The sequence below is a fragment of the Vitis vinifera genome, chromosome 4 (assembly GCF_030704535.1).
Source record: "Vitis vinifera cultivar Pinot Noir 40024 chromosome 4, ASM3070453v1".
Taxonomy (NCBI): domain Eukaryota; kingdom Viridiplantae; phylum Streptophyta; class Magnoliopsida; order Vitales; family Vitaceae; genus Vitis; species Vitis vinifera.
This window is the reverse complement of record NC_081808.1, coordinates 4,335,828-4,356,947: the sequence shown is the minus strand read 5'-3', so window position 1 is coordinate 4,356,947 and position 21,120 is coordinate 4,335,828. Positions and strand designations below refer to the sequence as shown.

Genomic DNA, 21,120 nt, shown 5'->3' with positions numbered 1-21,120 from the left:
TATTTTTCATGGCTTAAGTAGACAAATTCGACACTTCAACATTGGCTTAATGATTTCACTAAACATATTTATTCATTTGCTAAACAATCTCATTGAGCACATTTCTCCATATTTTAAGTGTATTATGTCATACAAGTCAATGTGCATATTTTGTGTTGATTTATTATGGTTATTATGGTTAATGTGCATACCAATTAATTAATTTAATGTTATTTGATTCAAAAGGTCATTGGAAACCCAATTTTGGAAATCTAACACTTCATTTTTTTTTTTTTGGCCTCATTTTAACAAAAATACTTTCATTGTTTTTTTTAATAAAAATAACATTTAAAAAAAAAATATACTGAAAGTACTTGAAATAGTTAAGAACATTTATGTTAAAATGGTTACTCTTCAAATAAAACATGAGAGAGGATAAATTTACAAATATAAAGATTATTTCATCGTTTTTAACCAATTAATTAATTTTATTATTTGATTTCATTTTTTAATTTTAATTTTTATTTTCGTGTTGTTTGAGTATGATAAACAAAGATGTTATATTGTTTAAAGAAATCTTATTAAACATGATTAAAACATCCCTACCTCATTTTTGCTTGTTTTTGAAGAAATCAGACAAAATGGAATTAGGCTTATTCATATTTTTTTTTATACGGTTTTTGGAATGTTTGAAACTTTAAACAAAGATGTTGGTCTATCGTTAAAATGGATGTGATGTTGTTTCATTTTAAATGAACATCCACGGAGACCTTAGGGTATTCATTTTTAAACCTAATTAGTCTGTTTTTGCAAATGATCTTAAGAAAAGGGGATTTTTTAGATGTTCAAAATGAAATCCTTTTAATTGAAATCACTACAAAGGGGATTCCTTAGACAAAAATAAAAGAGAAAAAAATTAGCATGTTTTTTACAAAGAGTCATCTCAAACTTTCCATATCATTAAGACCATGACAATGACAAAATGAGTAAAAGGTCCAAAAGATTCGAATGTAGGGTTTTGATGAGGCTATTCCTTGTGTTAATGTTCTCACTATTCTAATCTTTTTTAAAAATCCAAATAAGCAAACCATCTTATTACTTTTTCTTTATTTTTTTTTTCATATTTGTATGGAATAACTAGAAAAATGTGAATCAAAGGGTACAATTATCCTCTCATGAATTAGGTTTCCTATGGGAATTCAATAAATAGGTGACCTTTAGGGTTCTTATCATGCTCGATCCACCTTTTCGATAATTTTCTCAATAATTTATTATTTTAGATAGAGCATGCTTGCAGACTCGCATTTTTCATATGCGTTCCTACTCGACGGTAAGACTCGTTTTTACGGTGAAAATTTAATTTTTTGAAAAGTTAAGAGTTGTTACTGTAGACCCCTGTTGTGGTGAGGACCGAGGGGGAGAGCTGCTACTTTTTTTTCATTGTCATTATATTTTTTTGAAGTGTGGGGGACCCTTTTTGGTATGAAACTAGCTGCATCGAACAGGTAGCAGAAAGAGGGAGATGGCGGCCATGCTGGTGGTTGAAAAACGCCATGCTTTGCTGAGGAATGAACAGGAAAGCAAGTAGTGGCTTGCCAAGGAAGATAGAAACAGGAAGAAGCAGGACAGGAGACGAAGGGGGGCAGCGAGCTAAAAAGAATCAGAAGATCCTCTCAACCGGTTCTCTTGGTCCATGTATGGTTTTAGTCTGTTTTGTTTTCCCGTTTTTGAACTGCTTTCCCCTGTTTCTAGTCACTTGTGGACTCCTTTGACATTTGAAGACCACATGTACATTTTGTTTTCTGTTATGCCAAGCCTACTGCTCTTTTGGCAAAGCAATTGTGATGGTAATTTAGAGCAAGTTTTAAGTATACCCGCCCACAAAATTTGCCTAGTTCTGCTGCAAACTATCATTAGAAGTGACTTCTGCGCTTGTATGACGAACGTAATCTGGATCAGTCTAGATACCACGACTTGGATAAGAAAACTCTTGCAAAAGTTGGCAGGGCGAGCTAGCTTTGGACATGGTTCTTGAAAAGGCAGCTGTTAGGCAAAGAGGTGATGCATGGAGGACCGTCCATGATGCATTTCTGCCTATGTACTCATTATATCCCCATGCGCCTCACTCACACCCCTACTAACCCATTTTCTCCATCATTTATCATATTCATCCCGAGACTCATCAAACCAGCTTCGTTTCACCATCTTTCTACCATTCGTGCCAGTCATACCCATTCTTCACTCTCGCTTGCTGGAATCAAGCATCCTCCACCATTCTCATGTTCCCTCCATTCATTCTTCATCCAACTTTCTCTCTTGCATGGAGCCTCATGAGGGCACGATGTCTTTTCTCTTTCAAATACCCATTGAAACCCTCACTCATATTTTTAATCACCCCATGCATGACCACCATCCGCAACCCCTCGCGTCCTTCTACGTTCTCGCTGGAACGACCTCCGTGACCGCCACTCTACTTCAACCCAATCTGCTACTTCTTTGGATCACTCGCACTCCCTATCGGAGCCGCCTGCTTCGCGACCGGATTCACCAGCTCCGTCACGACCATCTCTACTGTCTGCCTCTTCTTTGCCGTCGGCAACATGTTCTACTCCTCCGTCGGTCTCCATTGGGGCATGGCCCAGGGCATGGTCAGCGCAGTCAACAACTGGTCAACAGTGGAGTACGCCCTCGATGTCGGCTACGGCCATGACATCCTCCTCAGTGTCGTCGCCATGTAGCTGAGAAAGGAGGGAAGCTCGGGACACGTCGTGGGCCTGAACCATCGGAAGACCACGGTTTCCACGCTCCGCACCGCTGGGATCGAGGGGGTGCAGGAGTACGTAGACGTGCCGAGAAGGCGACGCGCATCGGCTGCCATTCTCTGACAATTATTTCGACGTGGTGGTGTCGGCCGCTGCCGCCACGGAGAGGTGGCGAGGGTGTTGAAGCTAGGCGAGGGGTAGGTTGTGAAAAGATGGGTGCCTTGGGCTTGAGTTTGGAGCCCAGCCCAAGCATGTTGATGGGGGGCCTCATTGCTCCTCAAGCCAATCACTCTCATGGCCTATGTCCATTTTAAGATAGCCCATTTGGCTGCTCCAATTCTAAATAAGTTTTCAAACCTCTAATCTTCGTAATTATTTAATCTATTTATTCATTTTTATTTTTATCTTATTTTATTTTTACCTATTATGTTAACTCAGCTTAAACACAACTAAAAGATAAATTATTAGGATGGAATATTGTTTTTAAAACTTAAAATAATTTATATTTCATTTTCTTTACTTTAGTTATGTCTAATCATCATATACGCAAATTTTCATATAATTAATTTATGTTGGTCTCAATGAATTTTCTACATTCCAAATTTTAAGTCCCATCTTCAAAATTTACGTCTTTTAAAACCATTCTTCAAAAATTCGATTTCCTAAATTAATTATTAATTTCAAATATTCAACTATTTACTTTCAGTCGTTTAGATATTATTCGTGTTATTATTATTATTAGTAGGAATGACAATGGGGCGGGTCATTTCGGGTACCCGCCCCTAATAGGGCGGGATATTATTTTTCTAAACGGGTATGGGACGGGTTTGGGATTTTTTTTGAAACCCGGGGCGGGTTCGGGGCGGGTTCGGGTATTGCTCTGCCCCGCCCCGATTATATATAAAATTAAAATTATATATATATAATAAAATAGTGTTGGCATAAGCTTCTGGTGACGACGATCTCACTCTTCATGAATCGTTGGCATAAGCTTCCTCTCACCAGCAGAAGTCCCAGAACTGCAGATTCAAACCCCCAACAATAAAAAAACATTCACTTACACAGTCACACAACAGACACATTTATATTAAGACCACAGAGGCTAGAATCAAACCTGGTAAGGAACTTAGAGATGGGGTGAGAAGACAAGATTGGAGAGCGATCTCCATTAGCAATACGCTGAATATCTGGGGCCCACAAATAATAAAATTTGAGAACCTATCTTGCAAGGAAGGTAAGCTTAACTTGTCAAAAGAGTTTTTGTTTTGACATTAAAAATAAACGGGGCGGGTATGGGAATGTAGCATACCCGCCCCGCCCCGTTTAATTTTTTAAATGGGACGGGGATGGGAATTGCTTTAAATAAACGGGACGGGGTTGGGAGGGGGGCGCCCCGCCCCGAACCCGCCCCGTTGCCATCCCTAATTATTAGTCTGTATTTATGTATTTAATTCTTTTAAAAATTCCAATAATTAAAATTCCATTCTTCAAAAATCCGATTTCCTAAATTAATTTTCAATTTCAAATATTCGACTATTTACTTTTAGCCGTTTATATATTATTCTTGTTATTATTATTATTAGTCTGTATTTATGTATTTAATTCTTTTAAAAATTCCAATCATTAAAATTCAATTCTTCAGAAATCCTACTTCCTAAATTAATTTTCAATTTTAAATATTCGACTATTTACTTTCATCCTTTTAGATATTATTCTTATTATTATTATTATTATTATTATTATTATTATTATTATTATTATTATTATTTCGTATTCATGTATTTACTTTTTCTAAAAATCCCAACCATTAAAATTCAATTCTTCAAAAATCTGACTTCTAAAATTATTTCCAATCTCAAAATTTCCACTATTCAATTTCACTCATTTAAACATTATGTTTGTTAATTATTATTATTATTTCGTATATATTTATTTATCCTCTTCTAAGAATCGCATTCATTAAAGTCCAATTCCTTCAAAATCCCATGTCTTAATTTAATTTTTCAATCCTAAAAATTCCATTATTCGTCTAAATGTTATTTTCGTTAATTAGAATTATTATCTCATATTTATTTATTTATGTAAATACCCAATTCTTCAAAAATCCAACATCCTGATTTAATTTTCAAATTCAAAAATTCCACTACTCATTTTCTATTTGTTCAAAATGTTATTTCCGTTAATTAGCATTATTATTCCATATTTATTCATTTATTCTAATCGTTCAAGTTTAATTCTTCGGAATCCGACTTCCAAATCTAATTTTCAATCTCAAAAGCTCCACCATTCATATACCGTTGTCTAATGATTATTCTCGTTATTAATGTTATCTCATTCGTTTATTTATTTAGTTATTCATATTCCAAAGATCTCACCTCTAAATAAATTTCTTAAATTTTTAATCTATAAGTTTAATTTTCAATCTCTAAAAATTCCATCTCTCGCAATTATTTACCTGACCTTTATTATTTCACCATAGTTATTATTCCATTCATTTACTTATTCACTCCTCCACTTGTCCACTCATTTAAAATCCCGAGCTCTCAAATCATTTTCAAAATTCCAATCTCGTTCAAATTTAATTTCTAAAATTTTCTTTCTCACATTTAAAAGTCTGATCTTCAAATAAACTCTAAAACTCCAATTTTTGAATATTCTTCGAGACTCCAATCTTGCAAATAAATTTCAAAAATCCGATTTTCTCTCAAATAGTTTTAATTCCACTCTGGCTTTCTAACAACCTTCTGTTCCTCTTGATTTTAATAAGCATGAATGAACTTTTTCATAATTCCGGAATAATGGAATTTGAGACATTAACTCATGCAAAATAAACGGGTTGTGATGAGGGCCCTACATAAGTGATTTTATGATTGATTGATTTATTGTTTGATTGGATTATCATACGTGATTGATTTATCCTACTCTCTGACATGCATGAGGTTATTCCTAAATTGTGCACTAACTCTCTCTATTGATAGCGCATGGTGGCTTGTTGCCCAGGTATGTACCCATTTTCCCTTTAATCGTTGTCTATGCATGTCCCGATTCTCACATGTGCATGATTTATTATAGGTATTCATTGATTCACTCGTCCATTGCCATGATTGCTTCAATTTTATTAGTAGAGACCCGACTTTAGGGGCTTAGAGGGGTGCTACGGTCCTTGCCGTACCTTCCTGATAAGTAACGTAACCCCCGAGCTTGATCCGGTTTTTCACATGCCACATTTTCCAAAATAAGGAATCACACTTAGTAATAATAATAAAACAAAAATAAGTGGCGACTCCAAGTCATTTTTCTTAATCAATAAAATCATTTTTCAAAATCAAAATTGAGTTCGCCATCGAGTGGGAAACGCATGAGCCGAAATGTAGGGTTCACAGTTACTTATTTTTATTTATTTTTAAAGAGAAAACAAAATAAAAAAATAAAACCTTAAATTGACTCATTTTTAAAGAAAAAACATATTTGCAAAAGCCAAGTGTAAATATGAGATTTGTTTACTATTGAAAGGGTAGCATAAGGGTAGAACGCTTCTAAGCCCTAAAAAGTATTTATTAAACAAATGAAAAAAATTATGACAATTAATTAATTAATCATAAATAATAAGAAAAAATTGATACAATTATATACATAAAAGGATCAAGTTACAAAAAAAGTACAACACAAATGATAAGAAAACTACACAAATCAATTTATCAAATTGATTATTATTTTTTATTATTTCAAATATTATATAACACATATTTAAGAAATTTCAAAAAGAATTTATTTACATCAAAGACAATTTCAATTTAATGATTTTGATTTGTTTTATTTACATAGAAGAGTTTTAACCTATGTACAACAAATAATTTGATTTATTTGTTCCTATTCAGTTTTTTTTTTAAAAAAAAACTTTTCTTATTTTTATTGAAATAATTTATTGAATGCAATTTCACTAAAAAAAATATTCAAATATATATATTAATTGGGAAAAAAAATGATCTTTACAATTTTATTTTCAGAAAATATTTCAATTCATAAGAAGATTTTGACAACTTATTTAGAAAAATGATTTTCACAAACTTATTTACAAAAAATAGTTATTTGAATTCAATTTTATTTAAAAATAATTTTTACATCTTTTCTTATTATTATTAATTTAAAAAAAAAAAGATTTTTACAAATGCATTTACAAAAAAAGTTATTTTAATTCAATTTTCATTTAACAGAGACTTTATTTAGAATAGTGATTTTTGCATTTTTTTTTTATTAAATAAGTGATTTTGTAGTTTTCTTAAATGATTTTGTAATTTTTATTTAGAGAAATATTTTGCAATTTTTATTTGAAAAAAAAAAACTGATTTTATAGTTTTTATTTGAAAAATGATTTTGCAGTTTTTATTCAAAAATTTTTATTTCTGCTTACTAAAGAAAAAAGATTTTCAATTGCATGAAAAATATTTTCATATTTTATTTTATTTATACAAACTTAATAACAAAAAATACTAGAAAAATATTAGACAACTCACAAGAAGACATCCAAGGCATATAAAAGAAAGCAAAATACTAAAAGAGTATTAAACTGAATATGAAAATAATCAAATAATTAAAAGAAACAAAAATGAGGAAGAAGAAGAAAATATACTATGGACCCTGTATTTTTCACGTGCGTTCCCATTCGAATGGCTAGATATGTCTGGAAAAGAAAACCCTATGTGACTCCTTATTTGGAAAAGACATGTTTGCAAAAATATAATCTGGATCGGGAGTCAGGTTACTTATTGAGAAGGTACGGTGGTGAGTCGTACTACTCTTCTAAGCCCGTATACGTACGACCTTTACTAAACGAATTAAAAGAATTGTGACAATTAATTAATTAATCATGGATACAAGGAAAAATAATCATGCAAATGAGTATGTATAAGTCATGGTGAAAATCAATATACACAAAAATAATGATGAAATCTAATTACAAGAATACACAAAATAAATAACAAGAGAATTATGCAAAATGATTTATTGAACAAAATAAAATAAAAAAGATATTAAAAAAATAGTTTTCGAGAAATCTTAAAGGATTTTATTAAAAATGATTTTGAATTAATGATTTCAATTTATTTATTTACAAAAAGATTCAATTTTCAAAAAAGTTATTTACACTTATTGTATCAAAAGAATTTATTACAAAATTTCAATTTGGGTACAAAAATTATTTTTACTTGCTTTTACAAAAAATGAATGAATTTTTACAATTTTATTTACAAAAGTATTTCAATTTGTTTTCATTTAAGAAAAATGACTTATATAAATTATTTAAAAAAATATAACTTTATTTGCAAAAGAATTTTTAATTAAAAATTAATTTTTGGGAAAATTTTATTTACAAAACAATTTTTGGTTGCTTTTTATTAAACAAAGAAAATTTTGGATTATTAAAAACATTTTTTTTGTTAAAAGCATTTTTCTAAATTTTTATTAATAAAAACTTTATTTTATTAAGAATAATATTTTAAAATTATCATTTTATTAAAACATGTTTATTGAATTGTTCCTTTTATTTAAACAAAATTTCAAATTTGTTCAATATCTAATTCTGTACACAACAAGTAAATATATATAAATAAATATTTACATAAACTAATAAAAATAAAATCAAATAAAAGTGCGAAATAAAACGTATACCCAAACAAGCTTACAACAAGTTCAATGTCTTCCTACAACTTTTCAAGTCTTACTTTTTTCCATGAAATTTCGTGTTCCACGTATCATAAATTCATACTCTGCTAACAAGATTGCAGAATGAGCCCATGCAAAAACAAAGATAGCTCAAATTTAATATCCCCGTGCCAATAGCCATAGTGAAAAATTTCTCAATTAATTACCAAAATTGAAGCACAATCAACCAAACCTAAAATTGGATAAATCAAAATAAATTCTACTAGGCCTAAATTTAATATCCTTTAATCCAAACCTAATTTAATATACACCACAATTGTCCCATGTCTAAATTAAATAGTTCAAATTGGCCAAGCCCATATCAAATATTCAAGTCATCCAACAAATTTCACCCACATTGTGGGCCCAAAATCCATATCAATTAATAAGCCCACATTAATAATACACATGATCAAATGAAATAATGTCTCAAGCCTCATCTAATAAACCCAAATAAATAACCAATAAGTAATAAGCTCAAATCCAAATAATATAAACAATATGAAATTGACATAATCCAAATATCTTAAATTAATTACCAAGTGCAATATATCCACAAACTCAAATTTTATATCAAAAAACAATACATGGTAGAGATTAAGAATTTATTATAATAAGAAAATAAAAACACATAAATAATAAATAAGGAAATGAAAAGTTACCCAATTTCAAAGCCCAAACATATGACTCACAAACAAACACACCCAATTTCAACAACAATCACTATTAAAATCAAAGAAAAAAAAACTTAATTTCAAATTTTGGAAGGATGAGAAAGAGAGAGAAAGTTGAGGAAATGGAAGAATGAAAGAGGGAATGAGGGAGTCATTGGTTGGCAGTAGCTCGCCGACGGCGACTGGCCGATGGTCCTATTAGTAGCGGGAAAGGTTTTTTTTTTTTTTTTTTAGGAAATAAAAAATGAAAAAGGAAAGAAAATTGAAGGAAGGAAATGAGGTGGGTGTGTGGCAGTGTAGTGTTTGGAGGAAGAAGAGCAAGTGGAATGGAGAGGAGGAAAAAAATGGGGATTGGCCACTGCCATGTGTAGGGGGAGGAAAAAAAATGGGAAAGAAAAGGGAAAAAGAAAAAAACCAGAGGGGAGATGGGGGCGGGTGGTCTTGGGAGTAGGGGGAGGTATGAGAGGTAGGTGGAGTGGTTGGGGAAGAATAAGAAGAGAGAGGAGAAATGAGAGAGAAAAGAAAAAAAATAGTAAATAATAATAAAATAAAATAATATACAAAATGATAAAAACTAATAATTAGATGGTGAGTGGGTAAAAAATATAATATATAATTGGGATTTAAAAATTAAGAATAAAATTGGGCTAAAAATGAATACAAAAATAAAATTGGGAAAAATTTTGGGGTCTACATACACCCTATGCAAACTTGTAGCAAAAGCAATCCTAATGACTTTCTACAACTTCAGTGTGGAGTTATAATGAAATACAAACAAGTCTCAACTCTCTCACCAAATGAAAAAAATTAATAAATATAGAGAGACCCATCCCCCTCTTTTGAGCCCTAGGGTTTGCGCCTTCTTATAGCTTTTAGCTTGGTCTTCAAGTGAGAAAATATAGCCTTCCACACGATTATCATTCAGACTCCAAACAAAAGTAATTGGATAGAGGTGGTAAAAATTGGTCATGCACAAAATCAAAATAGGGTCGAAGTTAGCATAATAGCAAGCTTAAGACAACAAAAATTAAATACAATCCAAACCTAAATGAAATCAATGAATCTCAAAATATAAAGCCCAAGATGACATCTAAAACAAACCATAATATATTTTAAGCCCAAGTCAATACATGAGCAACCCAAATCTAAAACATGTGTTGTAGGAATCAAAGGAAAGAGGCTTACCCATGTTCTTGAAATCTATGGATGATGAAGTGTGGCAACCATGAACATAGACGAATGATGGGGTGACAGTGCAGATGTGGACAAGGGTGAGATCGATGCAATTATGAGACGAAGATTACCAACAACATAGTCATTATTGGGAAACCCTGCATTACTTTGTTTCTACGTTTTGGATCATTAGGGTGCATGCAAATCTATCATACACTCTCTAAATCCATCGCAACAAAAAACTTGATATAAAAAAACAATCAAAATACCACATAAAATATAAAGCTAAGAAAAAATATCACATAGCTAAAATCCATAAGTTTTTGGATCAATTCCAATTGGTGTAGAATACTCCAAAGTTGAAGTAAATTTCATAAACACAGTAACCTTCCTCCTGATGACTTCGTTTTGAGTTTAGGCATTGAAATGGTAGAGATCTTATAGGCATTGTGTTTATATGTAGATGATTTGATTATCATTGGTAATGATTTGAAGATGATTGCAAAATTTTAAAAAATGATGATTAGTTGGTTTGAGATGAGAGATATGAGATTGATGTCCTATTTTTTTTTTTTTTTGGACTGAAGTAATTCAAAGGTATTTTATTTTATGCAAGTGATATTCCTAAAATATTCAAGATGAAATTATGCAATCCTATTATAAGGAATAGTGCAATCTTATTTTAACTTTAGTTGAAAAAAGATTGAAATTAGGAAAATATTACTCAGGTGAGTTAGTTGATCCTACAAATTTTAAAAGAATGATTGAGAGTTTACGGTATTTAATTTCTATAAGACCATATATTGTATTTGAAGTTGGACTCGTAAGCAAATTCATAGAGTCTCCACTCTAATGTCACTTGTAAATAACAAAACTTATCTTGCAATAAATTAAAGGAATGCATAATGATGATATTTTTTATGTGTATGTGTAGACCCCCATTTAGGTATGAGTCACTTTTTCTCTATTTGTTTTCGTAGATCACATTTTTTAGCCAGGTGCCACTATCCCAACTGGCCACGTGTCATATCCTTAGTGGCCATGAGGAATCAACCTCGCTTTTTGAAGCTGCAGAAGGAGTGGGGCAGGAAAGGTGGCTGCAGAAGGAGTGAAGCAGAAAAGGTGGCTGCAGGGGGACAAAGACATAAAAGGTGGCTGCAGCAGGAGGGGGACAAAGATAGAAAAGGTGGCTGCAGTAGGGATCGTTGGGAAGACAAATCAGAAGGAAGAAAGAATAGGGAAGGAGATCTTGAGCTGGAGAGAGAACGAGAGGAGAGTTAAGTTTGAGAGAGGGAGAGACTCAGAAAAGGAAAGAAGAGGGGAAGATATTGGAGAAGCGGTAGAGAGAGTGAGAAGGGTTTCGATGGTCGTTTGAGAAGGATTTGAGCAGAGCACCCACGAAATATGAAACAGTGAGTTGGAAGCCTCAAATATTCAGCAGAGAAATGGATTTCCAGGTATGTTTATCAATCCTCTATATCTTTTATCGATATTTGAATACTCATTGATCTGTTTGGGGTGGATAATGAAGGCCACCAGTCTGCTTGTTGAAGTATGACCCTGCATTTGTGTTTGCCATTGTCCATTTTAACTTGCTCTGATCCTACTGTGATTATGAAATGCTTGAGAATCATGAGGGTGGTCGCATTTGATATGGTTTACCTACCTGCTCAGAAGATTCATGGATGATTCATGAAATGGATTTTCTGAGATTTTTCTTTATTTATTCGTCTTCTTTCCCGCTCTATTTCTCTACTTCCCCTGTTTCTTGATATCCGTCCATGGTACACATCCATTTTCTCATCCCTGCTCGAAAGAGATCCTAGAAAATCTGGAGTAGTTGTCATGGCAGAAAGCTCACCTCATCAGCATCCCCATACCCATTTTCGTTTATTATTCATCGTTTTATCCAACATGCCTACACCCTCATCTATCACTCCACTCCTATTCTCGTTTATCTTCATCATGCGTAAACCCCCAGGCATATCACATCCGGAATTCTGTCCGCCGACGTTCCACCTCCTCCGGATATCTCACATCCGGAATTCTGTCCGACCAACGTTCCACCTTTTTCTTCATCCTTAGAGCATTTTCTTTAGGTTCCAAAATCACATTTTTAATAAAGTTTTGCTGCCACTTTTATTTCTGGCAAGCAATTTTCATACTTCCTCTGTTTTTAAAATGTTTTGAAATAAGCAAGGAATCAAATTCCGTAATTCCGAACAATGGAGTTATCGGAATTGATTTAGGCAAGATAAAATGAGCTCTGGTGGGGGGCCCTACATATGTGAATTCATGACCAATTGATTGATTGATTGATTGATTTATTTGCCATGCATGATTGTTTTGCCATGTTCCATGATATGTATATAATCAACCTATGTTCGTTCACTAACCCCATTCCATGATAGCGCTTTGTCGTTTGCTGCTAAGGTACGCATTCTCTCTTACTCTGTCCATTCCTTATGCATGCTTTGATTCTCATATGTGCATGATATTTATGGGTATTCATTGATCTCCTAATTAATTACCATGATTGCTTCATTTTATTAGTAGAGACCCATTTTAGGGACTTAGAGGGGTGCTACGGTCTTTATCGTACCTTCCCGATAAGTAACCTGACCCCCGAACCTGATCCGGTTTTTCGCAGACCACCTTTTCCAAATAAGGAGTTATACTTAAGGTTTTTCTTTCTTATTTTGTTTACCCTTTTAAAATAAAACAAAAATAAGTGGCGACTTTAAGTCATTTTTTTTAACTAATAAAAATCATTTTTTCGAAATGAAAATCGAGCTCGTCATCGAGTGGGAAACGCATTGAGATAGATCAAAATGCGGGGTCCATAGTATGGTAATAGGATTGAGTTTGTTAGATATTTGGCATGTGACATATAAAAAGGAAAGGTACTTCAAGTTATGCATTCAATTTTGGTTTAGGAGTTTTTTTTTTTTTTTAATAGAGTATATTGCAACTACAAACAATGCTACTCAAGTGATATGATTGCATAAGATGCTTTTTGACTTTAAGCACACTCAAGAAATTCCCATAATGATTTTTTGTGATAATAAATTGGTAATTGCATTCATTAAGAATCTAGTTTTTCATGGAAAAAGTAATTATATTGACATCAAATTTCATTACACTAATGATTTGGTGAAAGACAAAGAAATTATGTTTGAGTTTTGTTCTTCTGAAAATCAAGTTACAAATATTTTTACTAAATCAATAAAGGGGAAACATTGCTCAAGTTGAAGAAGATGATGGGTGAAAATGTAGGTTTTCATGGATATGTTGATAACTTGATCTTACGGATATATTGGAATATCGGGAAATATCAATGGATATATATTTTGATACTAACTATCGATGAAATAAAAATTTATCAAAACTTATGAAAATATTGGAAAAATTTATAAAAAATGATTCAAAACGTAAAATAGACATTTTGAAGTTGTTTTATTGAAAAAAATTATATATATGAGAGATATATTAGGAAATATTGATAGAATGAAAATTGATGAAAAAAAAAACTTATGGAAAAAAAAAATAATAGAAAAATTAATAATACATATATTGAAGTTATTTTAATTTTAACAAAGAAATTAATGTATATTGAAGGATATAAAAAAAATAATGATATATATAAATATTTTTATTTAGAAATTTATATTTGTATTATATTTAATTATTATATAAAAAACATGATAAGATAATTAAAATTAAATTATTTTAATAATTTTATTTTAATTAATTTATAATATATAATATATAAAAGATAATATCTGTATACATATATGATTTTATGTGCCATTATAGCATCAAAACTCATTTGGTCTGGTGGTAAAAGGCAACACGTCTCATGTGTAAGGTCTCTGCGTATTTGGATTATTTTACTATTTAGCTTAAAAATGCAATCCCATCCCAATCTAACATCGGAAACGGAAGAGAAACTAATGTTGTATTTATCGGTGAAGATTGGGACAAGATTGGGCCGAGGAATGATGGTGTCCAAAAGCCTTAAAAAGACTCGACCCACTTGTGTCAAGGAATTTTGGAGAAGGGAATGACATAGATGTGGGTCAAAAAATCACCGATAAATTGGACATATCGGTCTATATTTCCTCAATAAATCATGACATTTTCAAATATTGACTAAATTTAAATTATTAATATGAGTTTGGTTCTTTTTGGGATTTGGAATCCTAATTCTATTAGGAGTTTAGTTTTTATCGTAATTAGGTTTTTATAATTGTTCCTATATATATTAAAATATAATAGAAAACACGATGTGGTAAATTTTATATAATTATTTATCATTTGTTTAATTGTTTTTCATCCTTTTTGTATAGAGAAATTGTTCTTATACTAGAAAGATTATTTTTAATTATTCACAAGTTAGAAAGTAAATAAAGTTTTTACAATATTAACATAATCAGGATGGAGTCTGTTTGGGGGAACTTTCCTAAAAACATTAAAAAATAAAAATATCGCACTTTTTTCAACGTTCACTCTTTGAACAATGACAAGGTTGGACCATTGGGCTAAGACCTACAATTATTTTCAATTGGCAAAACTTGTATATGTATTAAAGGTTATCTTGTTTCGCTATTGAACATTATCATTTCAAAAAATATATATTTGTTTTACCTTCTGATTAAAAGACTCGATTTATGAGATGACAATTTTATTTTTTGATTCACCATTTTCCAGTTACTCCATAAGAATATGAAAAAAATGAAGTTTACGAAACACTAGGGAGAGAGAAAATTAATATATGGAAATGGCCACATTGAACAAAATGGTAAAAATGATTTCCATTCCCTTGCAACAATAGAATAGTAAAAATATGAACAATATATCCCTATTTCAACTTTGTTAGATTTCTTCAAACCCATGCAGTTTTGGGGAAGGGACCTTTAATCCCATTTTGATTCAAAAAAACACACACATTTACTTGTATGACATAATTTAACCAAAATATAGAGAAGTATGTTAGAGAAATTTGTTTAAGTGATGAACAATATTAAGGCAAATTTTATTAGATAATAAAAAAAAACTTACATCCACAAAAAAAAAAGGTTATTTGATTAAAAGCGGTGTTGAAAACCCAATTTAAAAAATCTAACTTTCCATCATTTTTTTACCATATTTTGATTAGAGTGCCCTCATTTTTTTCTTATAAAAATAACAATTTCTTTCAAACCCATATGTAAATACTTGAAATAGTTAAGGGCATTTATGTAAAACATGATATACTCTTTAAAAAATGGATGAAAGAGGTTCAATTTACAAATATGGAGATTATTTCATCATTTTTAATTAATTAATTAAAAAATAAATCACAAATCAAATATAATAAATCACTATAAGGTATTACTATGTAGGTATGTGAGGGAGGTCCTTATCCTTGGATTTCAAATAAGATAATAATAGTTGATATGATGGTTTAAGAAAAAAGGCAAGAATTTCCATAATGAGGAGAAATCTCTCTTATATCATTTGCTAATAATAATTCTTATTATGTCTAAAAAATGGATTTTGATTAGAATAAGAAAAAAATTAAATCATTCTATTGATGTATTTAGGGATGATAATGAGGCGGTTCGGAATGGGTCAATCTCATTCCAATCTCATCTCATTTATTTATATATATTTCGAACCTGCCAACATAAATAAATAAATGGGTTTGGGTCGGGTCGGGTCGGGTGGGATGGGGGGAAGGGGAGGGGGAGGCGCAGGGTATAGGAAATTTTCATACTTGCCTCACCTTTTTTTTTTTTCAATTTTTATTTTTTAAAATTAAAATTTTATTAAAAATAAATATGATTTATAAATAAAGAAATATTATCATTATAATTTATTTTTATGAAAGGTAATATTTTACTTATGTTAGAAAAAGTTGGAAAATGGAAAATCAACTAAAATAATTTTTATTTAAAATTAAATCAAGGCGAGATGGGATAGAACCGAACCCATCCTAAACTTGTTCCAAAATTTTAAAAATTTCTCAGACCTATTCAGAATCGAGCACCAAAAAAGATTCATCCCATTATCATCCTTAGATATATTCGAGAAATTGAATATTTAACCACCAGTAAAGACAACCTATATTTTTCAACAAAATCAATTTGTATAAACAATTATCATGAACCCTTTGATGCAAAATTTGAGATTTCTTCCAACTTAACTAGATTTCTTGAAACACAAACTGCTTTAAGGGAGAGTGGCTTTGTTCGCATTCATTTTTATTATCTATTTTTTTTTAAAAGTAGTTGAAGGATTTTTTCAAAAAATTTCCCTCTTGTTTATTGTTTAGCCCAAGACCCCCTTTTTTTTTTTTTTGGTTTTCAGACTATTCTCAAAGGACTTATCAAAATAGTTGATTGTTTAGGGTCCTCAATTCACCCCTTTGGATAATTTCTCTTAAAAGATATTTCTTTTTCTTAGAATGCTAAGAGAGATTGAATTGAAATGACAATAATGTCATTATGCCTCTTCCCCCCCAAATGAATAGACTTCTCCGGCTTCCTTCCATCTACAAACTTCTTTTTTTTTATAAAAAAAATAAAAATAAAATATAAATGTAGAAGTTCTCAAAGAGTAAGCAGGTGTTTGGTAAATCAACTTAATAACTTAAAGTGATATAATAACTTAATTTGAGTCATTAAATAAATTAAATATATTAGGTAAAATAACTTAACGATCTAACTTAAAGTAAAAGACAATTTTAAATTATAAGTAAAAATAATTAATTTATTCTTAAGTCTACACATTTATTGTACATTTTTACTTATATTTACCCTAATTACTTCCATGATCCTTTGCTATTTTACAACTTCTACTTTTACTCGATCTTCTTTTTATGAGGATAAATATGTTAATTGGATGACATAGAATAAGTTTCAAGTTAATTTTATCAAACAACCTTAATATATAAAGTAAAAAATAAACAATAAGTTTTAAGTTAATAAATTAAATATAATTTAACTTAAAATCAATTTAAGTCATTAAATAAAAAGTATTAAATTTTATCAAATATGCGCGACCTAACACTTCACTCAGCTCCCTTGACTAATACATGTGCTAACAATATTAAGAGTTTTAAAAAGGCCATGGGGTCAATTTTTGGGTTGGAAAACAAAGATGTAAGCTAACTGGGCCTTGGTCTCATTAATATTTGTTTTTGGGCCATTGGGCCTTGACGGTTTTTTGGGGCCTTTTAGCCCAATATTAAATGGACTGGTCGTTACTGATTGGGCCTGGGTATTTCCACACTCAGCAGGAAATGCATTTCCATTTCTTTTCCTACAAAATTAGGAAATTTATGGGAACTGTCCATTGTCATGAATCGAAAACAACATTAAAATTGCTCACAACTCATGTTGAAAATGAGGGTGACACAATTTAAATTTCATAAATGGACTCACAACATTGGTTTCCATTTCCCATTCCCATATTCCCACTCATTCCCACCCTTTTTCCTCACATGCTTTCCATTTCCCATTTCCCCTCATGGGTCTATTTGGTAACAGAAATAAAACCCATTTTTAATTTTAAAAAAGAATGTAAATAAATAGAGTTGGGAAAATAAATAGAAAAAGAAAAGAATAGAGTGGGATCACGGGCAAGGAAGGTGGTGACAGAAGAGTGAAAATAGAATGCTATTGGGGGGATAGGGATAGTACCACAACAATGATCCATGACAGATAATTAGACATCATGCAAAAATCCAAGCTAATTATTGATGGGGGGCCATCAAAAGAATGGGCTAGCTCTACTCTTGCTGCAAACTATACGTGCAACAATTGCATGCCATGCAGTAGTCAGTATGCATTTTGCATTGGAAATTAAGCCCATCCATGTGCCCACCCTCAGCCCACAGGGTACTTTCTCACTGTTTTTGCAGCCCCTAATTATCATTTTTTTAAATATTAAATATAAATAAAAAATAAAGTTTTCATTAAAAAATAATATTTTTTTATTATACTATATTACTGTTGCTTTATTATAAAATGTGTTGGTCTAGACGTACATGTTGGAGTGAAAGGAAACTTTAGTGGGGCATGGAAGAATGGACAAATATTTTAGTTTTTTTGCAAGCAGTGTAAGGTTTTAGGAAGAAGTACGTATTGTGTATGTGATGAATAGAGATTAATAGAAAAAGAAAGAGGGAAAATGTTGTAGCAGATGGAATTTAACAGGCAAGAAGGGAGTCATTGTGAGGTCATTCTCATCCCATACTAATTTTTATTTTCTTTGAATTCTCTCACGTTGTGTCATCAGCCCAACCAGCTGCAAAAAGCAACATACCACTGAGATAAGTGGGACCATGTACATATGTACACATCAAGAAAGAGAGAGAGAGAGAGAGAATTCCCCATGACCTTCTCTTTGGATCATCACTTCCCAGAAACCACCATAACAATCCAAGAATTCCAACCATAAATGACAGACTACCAATTTGTCCTCTGCGATGTGTAATGCCATCCATGGCATGCATGCACCATCAGTCTTTGATCAGTACATTTGCATGCCATGTCATGCCAATCTATACTTGCTTACATTAGATACGCCTGCATTGGATTATGGGTAAAAAACCAAACCATTCCGCCTGCCCCCCCCCACCCCACCCCACGCGTGTCCCCCACGCTCCACCTTCCGCCACTTGGCTGCTCACCCCCTCATCCACCCATTTCCAGATTTCCCGATTTATGGCCCTGTACGGCCTCAGAGAACCAGTGCTGTGTTGGGCACAAGTGGGCTGAGACAATGGGGGATGGGGAGGGTACGTATCAGGTGGAGGTGCATGCAAATAAATCTATCATAGAGAGAGAGAGAGAGGAGAGGGGGAGGAGGAGGAGGGTGGTTCATAAACCAGGCAATCTGGGTTGTGCAGAGAGTGGTCTGAGTGGGGTAGGGATGTGGTGGGAGTGACGTAGGTTTCACCGTAAGGCGTGCTTGGAAGCGTGTGATAGGGATTTGGAAATGAATGCAGAAGGGGTTTTAACTCCAGCCTTGGACTTTTCGCTAATCGCTGCACTTGCACCACCACTATTGTCTTATGGCGGCAGAGAGATAGAGAGAGAGAGAGAGAGAGAGAGAAAGAGAGAGAGAGAGAGAGAGATGAAGGAGCTAGAGACAGGGGAATAACAAAGGAGGGGTTGAGTGAGAGAGAGCGAGATGCTTGCATCAGCAATGGAGGAAAAAGGGTTTTTGGAGGTGTAAGCAGTTGTCAATCCGTTCTGAGAACTCGTACGACCCTCTATGGAACTGGGTCAGAGCCCCATCATTGTCTCAATAATCAGCAGCGTGAGTGAGAGAGTCTCCTATCAGCTGATTCAGCTCCCTCACTCTTCTTAGTTTTTTCCACACTATCACCATTCAATTCACTCTTCTCTCCTTCCTCTAATTTTGGCTTTTCAATGAACATAAAAAAATGGGATCCTCCAAATCACTCTCTGTATCATTATTGATTAATAATATTTCAGTTTTCACTGAAAGGTACCCTCTTGCTGCTGTCTCTCTTTGAAGGCAAGCTATATATTGAAATTGAGCCTAGAAAACAGCAATTATTTGGACTTTTGAACATGGGTTTAGTCCCAATTTTGTCAGCATACATAATACATTGGATATGCAGCAGATCCCATTTGAATCTGATTTAACTAGAGCTCTGGATTGGGAGTATGGGTTACCATTAAGAACCCAATGAAAAAGAGAATAATGAGAGAAGAGGCAGTACAAAAGGCAATACCAAAAAAGAGAAGGGTGGAAGGGTTGGTCATGTACTGCAATTCTACTCAAGCTCAGTTTAGCAAAGGGGAAGGGAAAGGTGTAACTGTGCAGTAATCAAGAGAAGCTTTCAAGGGCAGGCTTTTGACAGCCCCTGAATACAAGCAAAGATTAATTGAAGCTCTGATTCTAATTTACTCCTATTCCTGTTTTAACAAGGAAGATCATTATCCATTTGTTAACTCTCCCTCTCTCCCCCTCGAGCCTTGACCTTGCGTCACATCAGTGAAATATAGGGAATAAATGTCCACTGCACAAACCCTCCCTCTCTCCTATTTATTACTCTTCGATAAGTAGAAATTCAAAATTTTAATAATTTTTATATAATATAAAGAAATTATTAAAGACTTACATTGTAAAAGTAATGTTTTAAAAATATTTTCAAAAAATTTGAGGTATCACAAAATTCCTACTCCCTTAAAGTTTAAAATTTTTTAATATAATTTTTAAAGGTATATGATAAATTTATTTATTTTTTTTACAAGATGTATTTTTTTTAATAGAAGTTTCTGATTTTAGGAAGAAAAAAAAAAGTGTGTTCAAGGACACACTCCCTATTTTCTAATTTTAAAATTATAAAATAATAATAAATTTTATGTAAAATATAAAAAAATAATGATTTTTAAAATTATTTTAAAAAAAATGAGATATAAAAATTTTTACTATCTCAAATTTTAAAATTTTTAAAAAATATGAGATAAATCTAGATTTTTATACAAAAAATTCTACTTTCATATAATTTTTTATTTAATTTTAAAATACAAAATAAGAGACATATATGCAAATAGATACTTAATTTTTAAGAATGAAATTTTAATTTTAATAAATATCATAATCAATGATAAAAACATACGGATATATCGGTACTTAGATCTTACGGTTATATGGAGATATATCAGTGGATATTTTGATTCAAAATATCAGTAGATAAAAAATTGATCAAAACTCATGAAAATATAAGAAAAAAATTCTTAAATATGAAATTAGAAATATATTAGACATTTTAAAGTTGTTTTGCTGAAAAAATTGGTATATGTATTATA

At 31.9% G+C, this 21,120-nt stretch overlaps 1 pseudogene; it reads left to right on the top strand.

The window, feature by feature from the left end:
* The first annotated feature begins 299 nt into the window (after positions 1-299).
* Positions 300-2,925, top strand: LOC100243865 (uncharacterized; annotated as a pseudogene).
* Positions 2,926-21,120: the final 18,195 nt, after the last annotated feature.